This window comes from Apium graveolens, unplaced genomic scaffold, assembly GCF_009905375.1.
Source record: "Apium graveolens cultivar Ventura unplaced genomic scaffold, ASM990537v1 ctg4014, whole genome shotgun sequence".
Lineage (NCBI taxonomy): Eukaryota > Viridiplantae > Streptophyta > Magnoliopsida > Apiales > Apiaceae > Apium > Apium graveolens.
The window spans coordinates 5,091-10,180 of NW_027418366.1; positions in this window are offsets into that span (position 1 = coordinate 5,091).

Consider the following 5,090-nt stretch of genomic DNA (forward strand, 5'->3'; position numbering starts at 1 on the left):
ATGAACTATCCTTTGGATTTTTGTATATTTCTTGAATTGGCGTACACACTTTTCAAAAAAATTAAAAAAATTATTAGTAAAAATAAAAAATATTTATTTTTTAAGTAAAAGTGTAATTATTCATAAAAAAATAAACATTTAAAAAATTTATTCGTCAGATACTTTTAGGTCCCAATTTGTTTGTAGAAGGGGGTTGAATGCAAAACAATACCGTTTAATCGAATTAAATGCGGAATAAAAAATGTGAAACAAAATTCAAGTTAAATAAAAATATTATTAAACTTGAAAGGTGTTACAACAACTGTATCGATTACAAGGAATTAATCTCAAATTAATTATCACAAATCTAGAATAAATTCGACATGAACTTTTTCTATTTTTGTAATAAAAAGATTCAAATGCTAAACTCAATTTGAGATTAAGTTCTAGGGATTTTAATCCGCTAGATTGTTACACAAGAACAAGAGAATGATTTCTAGTTGATTGAATTTAACATTACAAACTAGAAATTTTGATCTTGAATTAGCAGATAAGATGAAATATTTGGCTGCTTTTTCTCTCTGTATGTTCTTCACTTCTTTTCTGTTGAAATTGTTAATTCTTGAATGGCTGCTTCTGTCTTTTTAATCAATCGACAGAATGGAATGAACTGGAATAACAATCCCATAGCTAGTAGGACTTTCGGTGAGACTATCCTTTGAACTAGCAAGACAATCTCAACAGCTAGCAAGACTTTCGGTATGACAATCAAATGAACTAGCAAGACTATCAGAATGAACTAGCAAGACAATCTCCTCCCAGTGTAACTTTCGGTGAGACTATTGAAAATGGCCTGGCATGACAATCGGTATGACAATCCTGATTGTCATGCTAGTTCATTTTCAATTGTCTTGCTGATTTAATGCAGATTTTAATCCAATTAAAATTCTGAAAAACCTTAATATTAATTCAGAATTAATTAATCAATTAATTCAATTAATCAATAAATTAATCTTTGCAGATATAATTTATTTTCTTAATTAAATTATATGACTTAATTAATTAATAGAGAATTAATACTAATCTTGAGCAACAACCATTCTTCTGAAAATCTTCTGAAAATCACTGTCAATTATGAATCAATTCCACCACTTCAATGTTGACACTCGATGTACTGTCTGGTTCATGAGTGAATAACTTCCGTGACGTTTCTTCATGTCTTGACTTTGACACTTTGATTTTCTTTAGATTAAATCCTTGCAATTAATGATAATCTGACGAGATCTCTGTCACTTGATTAAATCCACAATCTTGATTTGCATCACTGAGGCTTGATCAATTTCTTGAGCTTCTTCCAGTGAATTAACTCCTCAAGTCTGTAGATGAACCTTGTTTCTGAATCCTCTGACAGATGTTACTTTGCGAGATCTCTCTGACAGTAGATCCACTATTTACTTATTACATTCTTATTTGAGTTGAGTTGAATCCTCGAATATACAAATAGGCTATGACATATGACTTACAATCTCCCCCTATTTGTTTGTTAGACAATAACACACAAATACCTATAGGATAACTCAACTAACAAATAAGAAAAAGATATAAACAGAAATACAAAGTAAATAGTAGAAAAGTTATGGACTAGATTTAACATTTTCCAGATTCCAAGTAGATGTTCCTCTAGACTGAACATATCTTCAAGTAGTTCCATCTTCATTTGTACAACCACATTTCCTGTTGAGAAGCCCATATCTCTCTTGCTTCTCCCCCTATGAGAATCAACTGATTAAAGAAGATCACCTTCGTTTACCACTCTCCCGTACAATAGGATCCGCAGATAAAAGCCAATGGTACTCCCCTTTTGAAAACAGCTTCTTCCCTTACTAGAAAATCACCTTGTGTTTACCACCTCTCCCGTACAATAGGATCCGTAGTTACAAACAACATGGTGTGCTGTAGTGTACATATATAGGATCTTTTTCTTCCTCCCTGCTACTTCTCCCCCTTAGTTGAGGAATCCTCCAAACTATTACTTAAGCTTTTATCTCCCCCTTAAAGAAGGAATGTATGCCGTCGTCTGAAGGAGTTCTCATATTTCACTTGGTTGGAAAAGAAATAACAAGTAGTTTCTCATTCTTCCTCACTGTGAGTGTTTGATTCTGTTTAAGTGTACCTCACATGTGTTTCACTCTTCTCTCCACTCGTGTTTACACTCATTCTCACAAGTGTATCACTCTTCTCTCATAGCTCCATAATCCAGCTGTACCTGCAAGGAAAATCACTTTAGCCATCCTTAAGGAGGTCACATGTGGTGCAATGGGAGTTCGCAAATCCCCATCCTTGTTAAACTCATCAGATGAATCTGAGTCATAATCTACAAGTTGCTAGTTTCCCTTTTAGGGTTCCAGATTTGAATTCTGGGAAGGTAAACAATGATCCAACGAATTTAGCATAAAGATCAAAGTTCCCTTCTAATGTCTGTGAAGATATTTTCTTGTAACTCATCTGGTAATATCTGAATCATTGTCAACAAGTTGCCGATCTGCGCCTATGTCAGATCCACTATCCGCAGATGCATCCAGGGGATTTAAGCCTGGGGAGGTAGACACTGACCACTGACATATGGCTTTTGGATCAGTATCATCTCCTAATACCTGTAAAGGCAATTGGTCCATTAACGAACCTTGAACAATCGAATCTGACCTTAAAATGGTCGAAACTCTTATTTCTGTCAACTCATCCTTTGTGTGTGTAACCTTTCCTTGTGCATCAAGAATTGTTTATATTTGAAGTGGTGACACTACATCGGATACCCTGGCCGACAGGCAAATTTCAATAGATGCACCCTGTTGAGAGAATGAATCTAGTAATTGTTTTTGTCCCTTTTCAGCCATTACATCTTTTTGAGAAGATGTATAGGGGCTAGCAGTTGTCTCGATTTAAATACTACTCATCTATGTAGGAGACAGAGCTACTGGGTTGACTACAGAACCTTCCTTATGTGGTGTATTAAGGCACTATCTCCCTCACACTCATTCGTACTACATTTAGTGGTAAGAGAGTGTTGGTTGGTTCTGTTTCTGTGTTTGTCTTTACAGTCTGGGATAGATGTTGTGGGTTTTCAACCTCATGACTGTCAATGAAAGAAAGTCATTGGAGACTGAACCTGTATCACAGAACATATGGTAATAGAGAGAAAATGATTTACAATAGTGATTTCAAAAGATTTTATATGACATAAGAAATCACTAATGTATAAAGAAGTTTGAGTTCAATGATAGCATTATCAATATATCACTGCAGATATAAAACAATATGTTTGTGCCTAGTGATAAGATAGTTATTAATATGACGACTCTACTTATTCATATAAAACTGTAACTGCAGTTAGAGTGCCATACCATGTCCTTGACGATTGCTTGAGCAGTGTACTAGTTCATACCAACCTGAAGTGAGATTGTGAAGAAGAGATTGCATAGTCCAATAGATTTACAACTGCAAAGTCCATGAACTGTGGTGCACTGAATTCCTCTTTTGACTCACCAAACAGGAGTACACTTGTGCACATCTTACTAGAGTTCAATTCCAAGTGTAATGTGTAGCAGGTGCCTGATATGTCGTAATAATCTCAAGTCTCATCACTGGTGCTATATGTTGGATATTGCTTCCTGATAATAACCTAGCACAATATACAAATTATCAATGATAACATTCCCAGCTAGCAAACAGCCATATCCCTCAGATAAACCTTTGCTGTTATCTCCAAAGGTAACCATGGAGCCAGCTTTCTCAACCACATTTGATAGCAGGGCTCTATCTCCGGTCATATGTCTTGATGATCCACTGTCAAGAATCCACACTACCGGTTATACATGTTTAATGCCCTGCACTACAAAAGGAGTAGACCTTCTTCGGAACCCAAACTTGGTTGGGCCCGGCATACTTGTAGAATTGTCCTTTGTCAGGCAAAACAACATTTTTAATTTTAATTGTCTCAACTTTCTCAATGACTGAACATTTGAACTTGTAAATAGCCTTATCAAATTTCTGGTTAAGCTTAGGCACAAATGTCTCCTTTCTAGCCTTAGAAGGACTGGCAGTCTTAGACCTATCATGCTTCTTGTTATTCACATGCTGACGAGGAGTAGTCTTATCATTAGAAATATGCTTACCATTAAAATAAGCATACATCATATTAAAAGCACAAGACATACAATTAGAAACACCACATGTTTTATGAGAGTGATTAACAGCATGCAATTTATGCATGGTAGACATGGCATTTTTGGTATCCAACTCATGTGTGTCTGAGTTAGTCTCAGTTGCTTTCACAACTTTGACTGGAACTTTCGACACACTTGACTTGTAAACAACCTTCTCATTAGCAAGATCTTCAGCACGTATTTCTTCTTGAATAACAGAAGAGGTCGCATCAAATGGTTCAGCAATTGATGGTTTATAGAGGGGTTCATCAACATCCTTAAGCACATGTGGTACTTCCCTCCCTTTAGCATAGACACGAGGAGGGGAGTTTATGCCTAATTCTCCAATAGCAACATTGTAATCATAACCTATTCCAGATGTTTGATTAACAGATTGCTTACTGTAGAACTCTTTAGCCTTCGAACAAGAATTGAAGTAGGCTCTAACCTTAGTCTCAAGACCGGTGATCTTGTCTTTGAGAATAGTTTCGAGTTTTCTATAACAGTCAACTCTATTCTCTAGAAAAGATACTTGTTCTTTTAATTTGTCTTGATTAATATGCACAAGTCTTAATTCATTGACCTCTTTCTCAAGGTCTGTGATCTATAAACTTAACTATTCATTATCACGACGTGCACAATCTAAGTTACCTCTTAGATGATAAACCATTTCAGCATCAGAAAGTTTTACCTCTATTCTTGACGATGAAGCTTTTCCATCAATAGCCATAAGAGCAAGATTTCCTTCATCTTCATCGTCATTGTCAGTATCATCCCAGCTTCTTTCCTTTGCCAGATAAGCCCTTTCAGAGTTCTTTGTTACTTGCTTTGGCTTCCTACATTCTGTGGCAAAGTGTCCCAACTCATTGCAGTTATAGCATCTGATGGTGCTCCGATCAACCATCCCTG